At 41.0% G+C, this 16741-nt stretch overlaps 1 protein-coding gene across 1 annotated transcript in view; it reads right to left on the bottom strand.

The window, feature by feature from the left end:
- The window catches only part of DTNA (dystrobrevin alpha), a 204211-nt gene extending 199208 nt beyond the window's left edge, over positions 1-5003 (bottom strand). Inside the window, exon 1 of the mRNA XM_082640968.1 lies at positions 4915-5003. The gene's annotated coding sequence lies outside the window, so the exon portion shown is untranslated. The remainder of the gene's footprint in view (positions 1-4914) is intronic.
- Between the last annotated feature and the right edge of the window lie 11738 nt (positions 5004-16741).

Below are 16741 nucleotides of genomic sequence, written 5' to 3'. Positions count from 1 at the left end.
GGGAAGATGGACAGATAACATGAGGAATTACATGAGACTGTGAGAGACTGAATGAGATGGCTTTTCTTTCTCTTGTCTACAATAGGAGCTGATCTCCTAGAAATGGCCCAAAGGGCTATGTGAATTCAGAGATAGGACTGATAACTGTTGAGCCAGGAGGAGTTCATCAATGACTTCACTGAACCTATAATAGCAATAGAGGTGGTGGATCTTGAAAGATGACTAAGATATTCCAAGTCTTTGAAGAGTGCATGTGTGCTTGTGGGTGAGGGGGGATTTAGAGGGGGGTATGGATGTGAGAAATGTCTAGGCAGAAGAGCCAGCATGAGCAAAGGCAAAAAGGCAAAAAGAACATGGCTCAGAGAAGGCAGATCATCCCCATGTTAGCAAAGGTCAACTGATGAGGAACAAAGGCAGGTGCTGAGACTCAGGGGGTCTGTTGTGCTTCTATTATGACATGCTAAAGAATACAGGAGGCAGCTTTTGCTCTGCAGTTGATGGGGCAGCCAACAGTGGCTTCAAGATTGAAGTGGGTGAGGTTAACTAGATCAGCTGCTGTTCTGCTGGGTACCTATTACATACGAGGAACTGTACTTTGTTGTTTAATGGATATTATTTTCTAGTCTGCACAACAAATTAGATATATCTTTTCAGGTGGGGAATGTGAAGCTCAGAGAGCTTAAGTAACTTGCTGCTCAAGATTATACATTCTTCCATTAAGCAAATGGCATGAAAGAGCAATAGGGTTTTAAAATATTAACATCAGGACAAACCATTAAAGAATGGAAATGATGAGATCTGAATGTCAATTAGGAAGTTGATTTAGGCAGTCATGTTTTAAAAGGAAAGGAGACTAGGAACTCTGAAAAGAGGGAATCTGTGTTCAAAGTGAGGCTGTTAGAGATTTAAGCAAGATTTCTTAATACAGGTTTATTCTAGAATGACATACATTTTAAGATAATAAACAATGTTACTTCTGTGTTTTAAAGTTACTTGATGACTATATTACACAAGAGACAGTGCAGCATAATAATTAAGTGCTCAGGCTCTAAGCCAGACTGCCTGGATTTGAATTTTCACCCCAATTTACTGAACCTCAGGCAGGTTATTTAACCTTCCTGGGCCCTAGTTTCCTCATCTTTAAAAAAGGAGATGATAATATTACTTATAGATTTGTTTAAACATGAAATGAAGTATATGTTCATACAAAACAGTGTTTGGTATAAAGTAGGAACTCAGTAAGCATTAACCAGCAATTGCTTTGTGCCTATGTCCTTATTCACCAATTGTTTGTTTAGAAATTATGTACAGTGTGCCAAGCACTGTGCTTGTTTCCAGGGATGCAAATATAATAGGGAAGAACTTTTGTATACTATTACAAGTTAATCACTAAAAGGATGCTGTCTATAAGCTTAAATTATACACAATGGCCCATTTCTGGGAACTCTTCTTCCCAGGTAATGAGTGTTAAGCTAAGATACCTTTGTTTAGCTCACAGGAAACATCCTGACTAGGCTCACCTGTGAATGACTGCAGGGAGGAAGAAATTAACACATCTGGCTGACCAGAACCAGGAAATGTTTGACTTTACGGCCTCCCCTTTTAGTATAAAAGAAGCCTGAATTCTAACTCAGGCAAGATAGGTCTTTGGGACACGAGTCTACCATCTTCTTGGTCTGCCAGCTTTCCAAATAAAGTCATTTTTCCTTGTCCCAATAACTTGTCTTTCAATTTATTGGCCTGTTGTGCAGGGAGCAGTAAGAGCTTGGACTTGGTAACACAAAGATGAGGATAACAGATGATTTCTCTTAACAGATGTATAGCACTTGATTTTTTCCAACATCATATTCTGTGGTTCAGCAGAAGTACTACGACTATATCTTGGTTAAAGCACTTTCTACAACTCTTTGGGCACCAGTGATTTAAAATATCTATTCATAATGTTGCTCATTAGTTTCAGGACTAATAATTCCACTTCTCCTATCCCCTCCTCCAATATGACATTAAGGTATGTTCAGCCTGAGTTACCTTTTATGATGGGTGTTCCCCTTGACTCACCAGGCAGTATTACGAAGTTAGTGAGATGATTTCAGTAGTCTCTGCCCACTCATGTGTACCAAACTCTCAGAAGCTGAGTGTTTGCATCACTGTCTCAGGAGTTTCTTCCTTGCTAATTCATTTGACTTATGTGTAATGTAGTATGAATTATTAATGGGTGCATTTCTCTTCCCAAGACTATTTTTTCTGAATATGACTTTATAAAGCCTCATTTTCATAAAGAGAGAAATGTGAATGATTAGAATTTTCAGTGTTGTACCAAACTAAGGAAGATGTGAGGACACCAGTTATATAGTGCATTTTAAACCATACCATTAAGCTACACATCCTTGTGTCTCCCAATTTTAGGTTATGAAGGGGTCCAAGAAATTCTGCTCATGACCTCATTTTCACATTGTCTAAAAGGATTCTCAGTTAGGCATTGCAGGTTTAACATTGACATTGGTTGAACAGATGAAAATTTGTTGGTAGGAGGGACACCATGTCCTTGTGAGTGTACCCACAATACATTAAAATGGACAGATGAGCAGTCGTCATGAGCTCTGAGAAAAGATTGAAAAGGAAAATGTCTACATAAATAAATGAGAAGGAAATGAAAATAGCGAGGCACTTGAGTAAAAAATAACCACGTGAAGTGCCAAAATGATTAAGTACAAAGCCTCTTTAATATCCAGGAAGCCCTTTAGAGTGAGTGCGATTGTGGGGCAGTGGTGAATTGTTTGCCTGTCAAAGAAGACAGACTTTGGCATCCTCAACACTTTGCTTTCCAATATATTCAGTTTTTATTAAGGGACATGGGAAATGTTCAGACCATAAGGGATCTTCAAATAGCAAACAACCATTACTGAAAGACAGTGATCAGATCCATAATAAAATAAATCTGAGGCCTGAGATTTAAATGTGAATGTAGGAATGAGACTGATGCCCTATGAAGTTCTTATATTGGTCATACAGAAGCTTGTGAAATGCGAATATTAGAAAAGTAAAACTCATATTTGGTGCCTATCTGAGAATTTAAAAAATCTTCCCATTAATTTGATACGCAAAATAGGAATATTGACAAAGACTGTTAACACTAACAAGTTAATGCTGCAATATTGTATAGCTTAGAATATGGCTTTAAATATATTAGGTTAGTTTTTTTCAGTGTAAAAATATCCAGTTTTACATTTAATTTAAATTTTCTTTCCTGAGAATCATTTATTTTCCTTGGGAGAAGCAAGTAATCCTTGTTCATTTTTCTTCTAATAATTTTGGGAGAAATTAATGAAGCACTGATGGGTCAGTTAGGATCTAACCAAGAAAGAGAAAACAGTCTAAATATTTAAAACAGATGGAATTTAATACAGGAAAATGGTTATACAGATGCTGGAAGAATTGAGAAGCTAAACTAAGGATAGCAAATCAACCTGGAGGTTAGTACCAGCAGGAAGCCACAGACACCACTACCCACAAGTCTCAAGGGACAGAGGGAAGAGGTGACATTACTGGAGCTCAGAGTTCAAGGTCACTGGGGGAAGCTAGAGGCAACAGGGGGTGGGTCTGGGGGCTGGAAAACCCAGCCTCTAGAGGTCAGCCCCCAAGGAATCAGCAGAATAGGAGCAGGGCAAGGAGAGGACGTGAAGTTCAAAACAGGCAAAGACCGGCACAGTGGAAAGCTGAGAGTTAAGTAAGTTAAGAAAATAAGTTTTCCATGTTCATTTTCTCCTCCGGAGCAATGTTACACTAGGCAAATTGATTTACTGATATTTTTAAAGGGCATTAAGTTTAGCTCCTGGGAATTACATTCAACAAATATCTTGTAAATAAATGAAATCACCATTTTAGTTCCACATATGACCTCAATAAACCAAATTTACACACCCTTAAGATGATGAGACAATAATCCACCTTCACTTTGAAGTTAATAAAAGGTAGAAAGGAATCATCACTGTCTTTTTGGATTAGATTTAGACAGTGGTCAGTGCTCTGTCAGTTGCATTGTTTTATTCAGAACTGTGAACAGAGGTACGTTCTGATGTTCTGGAAATCACCATTCTTTAAAGTAGATAATAAAGCCACACTTTGAAAACAGGACTCAGGAGGAGGTGGAAAAAGCCACACAATTTCCTCAATAAGACCACCACTCAATTCCTCTATTCCTCTCTGTTCTGCTGAGAAATGACAGTGGCATACTGCAGACTAATAGTAAAGCACCAATTTGTACGCTCATGTCTTTTGTAGCATGGAAGGGTAATTATGCATGGTAATGTAAAAAATATATATCCATCTATCTCATGATCAGGAAAACAAAGCTTAGTGTGTGAGCACATGTGCATGCTTAATTGTGCACAGCAGTTTGAAAATCACACCTAACCTAAACCATGCCCTACCTTAAATTAAGCAATATGAGATCTCCCAGTGGGCAGCCTCTGAAATGTTAGCCTTATCTCACACCCAGACCTGTAATGATTAAACTGTCATTATCACCATTAATTTTTTCTCTCATTTATGTCATTAAAACATAGTCTTAGCTCATTTTGGCTTATTACTTTGATATTAAATACTGTTATATATTTAAAAACTTGATGACCTGTAGAATAGAATGAAGCATTACTGCATCTGCTTAATAGAAATCAGCAAAAGATGTCAAGGTCATCTCTGTATCTTACACCTCATCATTCAAGATGGTTTCTGATAATAAAAAAAAATAAACAAAAGGCACAGAAACTAAGTCTTTCACTATGTGGCACCTCATTAAAAGTATAAAATGCTGGTTATATTGAACCCCATTTTCTTTTCATGCAAAGAAGAGAAACACTTTAAGGGGAAATAGTTCAATGTCCATCTTAAATTTCTTGTCTCAGAATCACTCACCTAAAATTCAATGAAGAAACAGCATGAACTTTTCAAAACCATCTATTTTCTTTTCTTTGAAATGGCAGTCAACTCTGGCATTTAAAGACTTTCCAAGCGTTTCATCCAGGGACTGGTAAATCTCACTTATCTGCAATGAGAAAATACACTTTTATTTAACTAAGCAACTCTCACTTACATGTTTATTACAGAAACAGAATGGGCAGATCTAGAACATATGGTGTTTTACAAATCCATTCATCCGCTAAGAACGATTTGTAATACTCAACTCAGAACTTTGGTTTTCATTTACTCTAAGAAATGTTGAAAAAATGGACATTTGTGCCAGAAGTTGTTTTACAGAGGAGGATGGTGAGGACCAGAGGGGTAAAGTGACTGTCCAAGATTAAGCAGCTGGTTAGTAACAGAGTAGCCTTGAACCTTGGGCTGCTAACACTGCCTCTTGGTTTTGGTTGATTAAAAACCCAGAAATGGGAAAACCTGGAATCTTCTGTTTCCCGAGTTGGTAATTTTCTGGAATATTGTGTCACCATAATTTCTCCTAAAGCCAAGGAAACTACAGTTGAAGGCAGAATCCTCAGACTGGCATCTCCTCCAATGGTAGATGCAGGTGTAGGCTACCGCAGAGGCACCCTGATACGATTGAATGATCTGCACGCTTTATGATGTTGTAGAGCAATGACGTAGAGAGTAACTAGTTCAGAATATGGTCTGTTGGTGTTTCCTAACAAGGTGGAATGACTTTTATAATCTTTTGCCTTCTGAGAAAACTTACAGATGAGAATGGAAGGAGAGGCTCCAGGTCACACATGGCAATTTGCCCATGAGTCCTGCTGCATGAAAGTGACCAGATGCTTTACCCACCATCTCTCATCAGCTAGTCTTTCCCACCTTTCTTTCTTCCCCTTCCCTTCCCCCCTTTCTTCTTCTCACCAACACACAGGCTGAATGTTACTATCTCACGTGCTAGGTGGCTTGAAGCAGCAGAAATGTGAAGTCAGGAAATCCCATGTTCAGAAGAAGGAAGATAATGGGGAGAAGGGGGATCACAGCAAATAAAGCAGAGAAGATGTCTGATGGCAATAAAGCCAGAAAAGGAAGGGACTCTGGCTGGTGGGAGGTGGCCTCTGTCTCCAGACCCACTCTTTGCTTTCCTCTCCCAACTGTCTTCTTCGGCCCAGGTTATCTAAAACAAGGGCATAATTATTTTTAACTTTCATGGCTTCAGGCCTCCTAGGCTTTTGGGTTCATAGAGAAAATTCTATACAATAACTCCCCCCTGCCTCTAATCCAAGTTCTCAGATATATTCATGATTGCATTATATTTATTTAACAGGACATAAAGAGATTGTCACGACACAATTAACATTTGTTCTCTCACATTAGAACCCAATAGTCTTTCACTGTACTTAGATTCTAGGGACATGCATACAACTGGCATTCTTTGAATTAAATGTATTATTACAACAGTAGCACTTTCAGATATTTTTTGGTTTCTTAACGTACATGCTACTAATTTTTTAAAAATTGGGGTTTGGGTAAATTACACCTATGCATCTGGGAATAAGTTATACGTTAAAAATATTATCCCTCCCTCATGAATGCAGCTCTCCAAGTCAGAGCAACAGGAAAAAAAATGGCAATCTTACACCATCTTATATAATTTTATATGACTAGATATGTATATGATAAATCTTACACATACAGATAAACTTACATCCAGCTATATCTGGCAATGTAGAGTCACTCAAGAAATCCCTTAGGCCTGGGCACCTCTTAGGATCAGGCTGCTGCTTGTGCTCCTCTGCCTGGCAATTTTAGAAAGCATGTTTTGCATTTTTGGTTTTTGCTCAGGTCCCTGGGTCATCCCAGATTGCAATCGACTAGGAGGGCGATGAGCTCAGATAGAGATGCTGTGTGAAAGGACCCACAGGGAGGTTCAGGTTTCACCCCTTAACTGGGACCTGTGACTGCAGTGAAAGTTGCCATTTGGATGATATCTTGATTATGAGCCAGCTTTCGTTTTTGCTATTCCTTCTCGACCAGGAAGTGGCCCCCATCTCAGCCTGTATCTCATAGGCAGTGATCGAAACCAGCTGTCTGGTAGGCAGCTCCATCCCTACCCCTCTTGGCTTCTGTCCCCTGAGACCACTTCAGAGGATGCAGACTGATTATCCATAATTCTTTTTAGTCTTGAGCCTGAGGGTGGCCACCTCCCAAACTGTCACTGAGTTAAACGCATCCATCCTCCCCTCTATTCTCCGAGCAGCCCAGTGGACACTTGCAAAGCAGAAGTCTCATGGGAACATTGATTAGGAAGAGAAAATGATACTTTTCTCTCTTTAACTTATTTAATTCTACATCAGCTATCAAATTCTAGTTTGACTGTGTGACGTGAAGTTAAAATTTAGTGTCATGAGATAAAATAAAACCCTGTCTCCTTTCATCTGGCTCCCTGAAGAGCTTTTGGTCAGTGTCCGGATTGGAGTTAGGAGTCAATACCTTACCACTGAGTACCACAAGAGAAAGAAGTATTTGGTTCATCTGGGGTGTCATATTTTAGTCCTATAGTTTGGATGGAAGTTGCTGGGGTTGGATTTTTTCTTATTAAGATAATCTCCTCAATGTAGAGCACACAGAAACAGAATGGACCACCAAAAAAGATAGTAATCTTTACATTAATGGTATCAATTTAAATAAAGGCTTGATAATCATTGGTGGTAGTGGGACTTGATCAAGCACATACACTCCCAAACGAGGTTATGTGGGAGCAAACCAAATATAAGACTGGAGTGAATATTCAGTTGTTGTTTTTTTTTTTTTTGCAGTACACGGCCCTCTCACTGTTGTGGCCTCTCCTTGTTGTGGAGCACAGGCTCCAGACGCGCAGGCTCAGCGGCCATGGCTCACGGGCCCAGCCGCTCCGCAGCATGTGGAATCCTCCCGGACCGGGGCACGAACCCGTGTCCCCTGCATCGGCAGGTGGACTCTCAACCACTGCGCCACCAGGGAAGCCCTATTCACATTTTTATTCACATTCATGTCCTTACTGATCTTCCCACCTAAAACAGTACTCCTCCCTCATTCTCTTTTGCTTACCTTGATATATATTCACCCACATAGCACTTCTACTATTTATTATTTATTCATTGTTTGTCACTTCACGCTAGGATGTAAGCTCCACGAAGGCAGGAACTTTGTTCACTATTGTACCCCTGAGGCTTGGAACAATGCCTAACAAATAGGCAGTAATATTTATTGCATGAATGAATGAATATACCTTGTGGTCCTCTCTTCTTATAAACATTTGATCCAGTTTCCTCTTTCTTACCGCTATGAGTTTGCACCATACTGAAAATAATTTCCTCACAATGGGAAAAATTCAAAGGCCTTTATTCACTCCGAAAAAATGAAGAACCCAAGTGAGCATTATGTCTACTTGCCTTGTTAGGTAGAACTAGGATTGCCTAACTGTGAAAAGGAGGATTGAAGACGAGTTTGTCTAGTATCTCTTCTGTAGCCTTTTCTTCTCTTTTAGTTATGCTTGGGAAACTATAGTCTTATGAGTCCAGCTTTCTAGACTTCAGAGGTTAGGATGGGGACCACTTTCAGATCACTGTAGTCATAGGGGGCAGGTTCAGTGTTCTGAGGACCAGTTACAGATGATGAAGACCAGAGATCTGCAAAGGGCGCCCCAGAAAAATGCAAAGATGGAGAGTTGCACTGCACTCATAAGCACGCATGTGGGGCTTTTCTGGTATTTTACACTGTCAGTTGGCTTGAGTTGTAGCAGTTATTAAGGGATTTGGCTAAGAATGGTCAAAGTCACTTGGGAAACAATAACTACTTGTTCAGATAATTTCCCAACAACTTAAATAGGTCCTGATTTTTACGAGTGACTCTTTGCTGCCACAGTCACAAATGGCATGCTAGGAACTAGTATATATAGGATGGATAAACAACAAGGTCTTACTGTATAGCACAGGGAACTATATTCAATATCCTGCGATAAACCATAATGGAAAAGAATATGAAAAAGAATATATATGTATAACTGAATCACTTTGTTATATAGGAGAAATTAACACAACATTGTAAATCAACTATACTTCAATAAAATTAAAAAACCAAAACCCAGTGGCATGCTAGGGTGTCATGCCAGTGCTGAGGCCGAGCTCAGGACTCTGGCTACCCCTGTTCACACACACAGCATCAGTCAGATCCCTAACAACAATGAGGCTGGAGGAAGAGGAAAAACTTAGATCTGAAAGGCCCTTGAAGCATCTTCTGATGTTATAGAAAGGAGGCTGAATAGGATCAGAAGCCTGGGTTTTACTTTTGTCTCTCCCACTAACTAGCTGGGCAAATCATTTATACTTAACTGGGTTGCCATTTTCACATTAGTAAAATGAGGGTATTGGTTGAGACCAGTGCTTCTCAACCAGGGATGATTTCGCCCCCACCTCCCAGGGACAGTTGGCAATGTATAGACATTTCTGATGATGGAGGGAGGGTAAGTGAGACTGGCATCTAGTAGGTAGAGGCCAGGGATGCTGCTGGACATCTTACAGGCACAGGACAGCTCCCGTCAGAAAATAATTATCAGTCCTAAGTGACAGCAATGCCGAGGCTAAGAAACACTGGTTAGATGGTTCGAGTCCCCTCAGTCCTAATAGTATTCTCTAATTTTACCACTGGTCTCCTCCAGGCCTCTGACGCCACACAAGTTAAGCCTAACTCCTCTCTGGAAGCTCCTCCAACTCTATCTACTGCATCAAACTCCTCCCGCATCTCCCACCTCTACTCTTAGCCCCTCCATACCTGGACCTTGGTGTCTGCACACCATGCTTTGTGTTCCTTCTCTGTAGCACATGTTACTACGTACAATCGCTATACATTTTCTTCTCTGTATAAGAATATATGCAACTTGGCAGGGACTGTCTTGTTTATTTCTTCATTGTCTTTAGCACATCATCTTTAATGATGAATAATTCTCCTCACTAAATGTTTGTTCAATTGATGGTGGAACAGTTAGCAAACATGAAGGTCAGTGTTTTCTCACTCTTTCCTACACAGAGTTGTGGTATAAACTTATTAGATCATTTCACCAGATTATTAGTTACTGGCCTAAGAACATTAAAGTAGCTCAGGAAGCTAGAGTAAAGTGGATTTGGGATCATGGCCCTTGGACTAAAATCAGAATCACCCCAGACACAAGGTTATTAGGTCAGAATCAGAGAGGAGACTGTGGAGATGGGCCTTTCTGGATGCTTTAAAGCTGGAGACAGAATTAGTGCACAGGGATGGATACTTGGGCACCCTCTTTGTTCCAAAGATTTGTTCTTGTTGACACAGAGTTCAGCCTGAGAACCAGGAAGGTCTTGGATGTCTGCACATATTTCCTATTAAGGGCATAGACTGTTGCTTCAGGCTCCGAGGATAAAGAGGCTGTAGCACTGGGACAGCCTAGCTGCTCCAATCCAGTGTGATCTGCCCAATCACAGAAGGGCAGAATCACCAGAATCCCAGCAGAAATTCTGGGCGCCAAGGGAATTACTGTTGAGACTGGCTGCCTCTGCTTCTTGCTGTGCAGACACCTCATTTCTGTGAAGTTTTGAAGTCTTTGGCCAAATAATCAGGGAAATGAATCTAATCTCAGAGGGAGTCGTGCATGTGTAATCCCTGTCCATCAGATTATATATAGCCCAATGATGGCAGAAACATGGGCTGTGCTTCACAATTCTAAAAATCTAGATACCTACACAGGGAAAGTAGAGTCACTGCCTTCCTCACCTCTCAGTCACCTACTTTACTACCCCCTAGGACATATAACAAGACCACAAGAGGATATTTGAGCAAGTGAAAGGTAGTAGCAGAGTGTCCTGTTTTCCTCTTGATATTTCACCAACAGACAGGGATAAAAAAATTATACTTCATCACTCAGGTTAAAGTAAGATAAAGTGGAGAGAACAACACTATTTGGATGATAGCTGTCAGAGGAATGGACATATACATTCTGCAGTGAATGTGGAATTTTTTCCCAGCATAAAGCCAGAGGCCTGCCGACATTCAGGAACCCGTAAGAAAAAAAAAATATGCTTGTCAACATCAGTTCAGGCGGGTATTCAGTCAACTGTTTTAAAGGTGCTGAGAAGGAAGAAGGTGGTTTATAAAGGATTTCTCAGCTTTGTTCCTTGCACAGCATGCTTTTCAGAGGGAATGCCTTTGTGTTTCTATCTGCTGCATCTCACTGTAGGCTAAGGCAGTTGCTTAGCCAGATGATATTTGCATTTTAGAAGAACATCCTCCCCATATGTTTAATGATTTGCACTGCACCTGGGCAGTGTCCCTCACAGAGGAGCTCAATCATGGAGGGCTCACTTGATTGTCCATCATTTTTTCTTTTTTAAAATAATAAATGTAGGGCTTCCCTGGTGGCACAGTGGTTGAGAATCTGCCTGACAATGCAGGGGACACAGGTTTGAGCTCTGGTCTGGGAAGATCCCACATGCCCTGGAGCAACTAGGCCCGTGTGCCACAATTACTGAGCCTGCGTGTCTGGAGCCTGTGGTCCGCAACAAGAGAGGCTGCGATGGTGAGAGGCCCGCGCACCGCGATGAAGAGTGGTCCCCGCTTGCCGCAACTAGAGAAAGCCCTCGCACAGAAACGAAGACCCAACACAGGGAAAATAAATAAATAAATAAATAAATAAATAAATAAATAAATAAATAAAATAATAATAATAATAATAAATGTAAAAGTAATTAGCCATATGCCACTATTTATGAAGAAGCAGGTTTAATAAAAAATGAATCAGAGACTTCCGGGTAAGATGGCGGAAGAGTAAGACGCGGAGATCACCTTCCTCCCCACGGATACACCAGAAATACAGCTACACGTGGAACAACTCCTACAGAACACCTACTGAACGCTGGCAGAAGACCCCAGACCTCCCAAAAGGCAAGAAACTCCCCACATACCTGGGTAGGGCAAAGCGGAGAGATCCTCACACAGAGGATCGGTGCCGAGCGGCACTCACCAGCCCGAGAGGCTTGTCTGCTCGCCCGCCGGGGCAGTCGGCACTGGGAGCTGAGGCGCGGGCTTCGGTCAGAGCGCAGGGAGAGGACTGGGGCTGGCGGCGAGAACTCAGCCTGAAGGGGGCTAATGTGCCACAGCTAGCCGGGAGGGAGTCCGGGAAAACTCTGGAGCTGCCGAAGAGGCAAGAGACTTTTTCTTCCCTCTTGGTTTCCTGGTGCGCGAGGAGAGGGGATTAAGAGCGCTGCTTAAAGGGGCTCCACAGACGGGCGCGAGTCGCGACTGAAAGCGCGGAGCCCAGTGACGGGCGTGGGACGCTGGGGCTGCTGCTGCCGCCGCCAAGAAGCCTGTGTGCGAGCGCAGGTCACTGCCCACACCGCCCTTCCGGGAGCCTGTGCAGCCCGCCACTGCCGGGGTCCCGGGATCCAGGGGCGGCTTCCCTGGGAGAACGCACGGTGCGCCTCGGGCTGGTGCAACGTCACGCCGACCTCTGCCGCTGCAGGCTCGCCCCGCACTCCGTGCCCCTCCCTCCCTCCCGGCCTGAGTGAGCCAGAGTCCCCGAAGAGGCTGCTCCTTTAACCCTGTCCTGTCTGAGCAGACGCCCTCCGGCGACCGACACGCAGAGGCGGGGCCAAATCCAAAGCTGAGACCCAGGAGCTGTGAGAACAAAGAAGAGAAAGGGAAACCTCTCCCAGCAGCCTCAGAAGCAGCGGATTAAAGCTCCACAATCAACTTGATGTACCCTGCATCTGTGGAATACATGAATAGACAACACATCATCCCAAATTGAGGAGCCCGGAGTCAGTGCTGTGCCTCTGAGGTGGGATAGCCAACTTCAGGACACTGGTCCAGAGGAGACCTCCCAGCTCCACATAATATCAAACAGCGAAAATCTTCCAGAGATCTCCATCTCAACACCAGCACCCAGCTTCACTCAACGACCAGCAAGCTACAGTGCTGGACACCCTAAGCCAAACAACTAGCAAGACAGGAACACAACGCCACCCATTAGCAGAGAGGTGGCCTAAAATCATAAAAAGTCCACAGACACCCCAAAACACACCACCAGACGTGGACCTGCCCACCAGAAAGACAAGATCCAGCCTCATCCACCAGAACACAGGCACTAGTCCCCTCCACCAGGAAGCCTACACAACCCACTAAACCAACCTTAGCCACTGGGGACAGACACCAAAAACAACAGGAACTACGAACCTGCAGCCTGCAAAAAGGAGACCCCAAACACAGTAACATAAGCAAAATGAGAAGACAGAAAAACACACAGCAGGAGAAGGAGCAAGATAAAAACCCACCACACCTAACAAATGAAGAGGTAATAGGCACTCTACCTGAAAAAGAATTCAGAATAATGATGGTAAAGATGATCCAAGATTCTATTTCCCAGATCCAAAATCTTGGAAATAGAATAGACAAAATGCAAGAAACAGTTAACAAGGACCTAGAAGAACTAAAGATGAATCAAGCATCGATTAAAAACACAATAAATGAAGTAAAAAATACTCTAGATGGGATCAATAGCAGAATAACTGAGGCAGAAGAACGGATAAGTGAGGTGGAAGATAAAATAGTGGAAATAACTGCTGCAGAGCAAAATAAAGAAAAAAGAATGAAAAGAACAGAGGACAGTCTCAGAGACCTCTGGGACAACATTAAACGCACCAACATTCGAATTATAGGGGTTCCAGAAGAAGAAGAGAAAAAGAAAGGGACTGAGAAAATATTTGAAGAGATTATAGTTGAAAACTTCCCTAATATGGGAAAGGAAATAGTTAATCAAGTCCAGGAGGCACAGAGAGTCCCATACAGAATAAATCCAAGGAGAAATACGCCAAGACACATATTAATCAAACTGTCAAAAATTAAACACAAAGAAATCATATTAAAAGCAGCAAGGCAAAAACAACAAATAACACACAAGGGAATCCCCATCAGGATAACAGCTGATCTCTCAGCAGAAACTCTACAAGCCAGAAGGGAGTGGCAGGACATAATTAAAGTGATGAAGGAGAAAAACCTGCAACCAAGATTACTCTACCCAGCAAGGATCTCATTCAGATTTGATAGAGAAATTAAAACGTTTACAGACAAGCAAAAGCTGAGAGAGTTCAGCACCACCAAACCAGCTTTACAACAAATGCTAAAGGAAATTCTCTAGGCAACAAACACAACAGAAGGAAAAGACCTACAATAACGAACCCAAAACAATTAAGAAAATGGGAATAGGAACATACATATCGATAATTACCTTAAATGTAAATGGACTAAATGCTCCCACCAAAAGACACAGAGTGGCTGAATGGATACAAAAACAAGACCCATATATATGCTGTCTACAAGAGACCCACTTCAGACCTAGAGACACATACAGACTGAAAGTAAGGGGATGGAAAAAGATATTCCATGCAAATGGAAACCAAAAGAAAGCTGGAGTAGCAATTCTCATATCAGACAAAATAGACTTTAAAATAAAGACTACTAGAAGAGATAAAGAAGGACACTACATAATGATCAAGGGATCGATCCAAGAAGAAGATATAACAATTGTAAATATTTATGCACCCAACATAGGAGCACCTCAATACATAAGGCAAATACTAACAGCCATAAAAGGAGAAATCGACAGTAACACACTCATAGTAGGGGACTTTAACACCCCACTTTCACCAATGGACAGATCATCCAAAATGAAAATAAATAAGGAAACACAAGCTTTAAATGATACATTAAACAAGATGGACTTAATTGATATTTATAGGACATTCCATCCAAAAACAACAGAATACACATTTTTCTCAAGTGCTCATGGAACATTCTCCAGGATAGATCATATCTTGGGTCACAAATCAAGCCTTGGTAAATTTAAGAAAATTGAAATTGTATCAAGTATCTTTTCCGACCACAATGCTATGAGACTAGATATCAATTACAGGAAAAGAGCTGTAAAAAATACAAACACATGGAGGCTAAACAATACACTACTTAATAACGAAGTGATCACTGAAGAAATCAAAGAGGAAATTAAAAAATACCTAGAAACAAATGACAATGGAGACACGACGACCCAAAACCTATGGGATGCAGCAAAAGCAGTTCTAAGAGGGAAGTTTATAGCAATACAATCCCACCTTAAGAAACAGGAAACATCTCGAATAAACAACCTAACCTTGCACCTAAAGCAATTAGAGAAAGAAGAACAAAAACATCCCAAAGTTAGCAGAAGGAAAGAAATCATAAAAATCAGATCAGAAATAAATGAAAAAGAAATGAAGAAAACGATAGCAAAGATCAATAAAACTAAAAGCTGGTTCTTTGAGAAGATAAACAAAATTGATAAACCATTAGCCAGACTCATCAAGAAAAAAAGGGAGAAGACTCAAATCAATAGAATTAGAAATGAAAAAGGAGAAGTAACAACTGACACTGCAGAAATACAAAAGATCATGAGAGATTACTATAAGCAACTCTATGCCAATAAAATGGACAACCTGGAAGAAATGGACAAATTCTTAGAAATGCACAACCTGCCAAGACTGACTCAGGAAGAAATAGAAAATATGAACAGACCAATCACAAGCACTGAAATTGAGACTGTGATAAAAAATCTTCCAACAAACAAAAGCCCAGGACCAGATGGCTTCACAGGCGAATTCTATCAAGCATTTAGAGAAGAGCTAACACCCATCCTTCTGAAACTCTTCCAAAATATAGCAGAGGGAGGAACACTCCCAAATTCATTCTACGAGGCCACCATCACCTTGATACCAAAACCAGACAAGGATGTCACAAAGAAAGAAAACTACAGGCCAATATCACTGATGAACATAGATGCAAAAATCCTCAACAAAATACTAGCAAACAGAATCCAACAGCACATTAAAAGGATCATACACCATGATCAAGTGGGGTTTATTCCAGGAATGCAAGGATTCTTCAATATATGCAAATCAATCAATGTGATAAACCATATTAACAAATTGAAGGAGAAAAACCATATGATCATCTCAATAGATGCAGAGAAAGCTTTTGACAAAATTCAACACCCATTTATGATAAAAACCCTGCAGAAAGTAGGCATAGAGGGAACTTTCCTCAACATAATAAAGGCCATATATGACAAACCCACAGCCAGCATCGTCCTCAATGGTGAAAAACTGAAACCATTTCCACTAAGATCAGGAACAAGACAAGGTTGCCCACTCTCACCACTCTTATTCAACCTAGTTTTGGAAGTTTTAGCCACAGCAATCAGAGAAGAAAAGGAAATAAAAGGAATCCAAATTGGAAAAGAAGAAGTAAAGCTGTCACTATTTGCAGATGACATGATACTATACATAGAGAATCCTAAAGATGCTACCAGAAAACTACTAGAGTTAATCAATGAATTTGGTAAAGTTGCAGGATACAAAATTAATGCACAGAAATCTCTGGCATTCCTATATACTGATGATGAAAAATCTGAAAGTGAAATCAAGGAAACACTCCCATTTACCATTGCAACAAAAAGAATAAAATATCTAGGAATAAACCTACCTAAGGAGACAAAAGACCTGTATGCAGAAAATTATAAGACACTGATGAAAGAAATTAAAGATGATACAAATAGATGGAGAGATGTACCGTGTTCTTGGATTGGAAGAATCAACATTGTGAAAATGACTCTACTACCCAAAGCAATCTACAGATTCAATGCAATCCCTATCAAACTACCACTGGCATTTTTCACAGAACTAGAACAAAAAATTTCACAATTTGTATGGAAACACAAAAGACC

Source organism: Mesoplodon mirus, assembly GCF_964341445.2.
Source record: "Mesoplodon mirus genome assembly, chromosome: 13".
NCBI classification, from domain to species: Eukaryota; Metazoa; Chordata; class Mammalia; order Artiodactyla; family Ziphiidae; genus Mesoplodon; species Mesoplodon mirus.
This window is presented reverse-complemented; position numbering and strand designations above follow the sequence as displayed.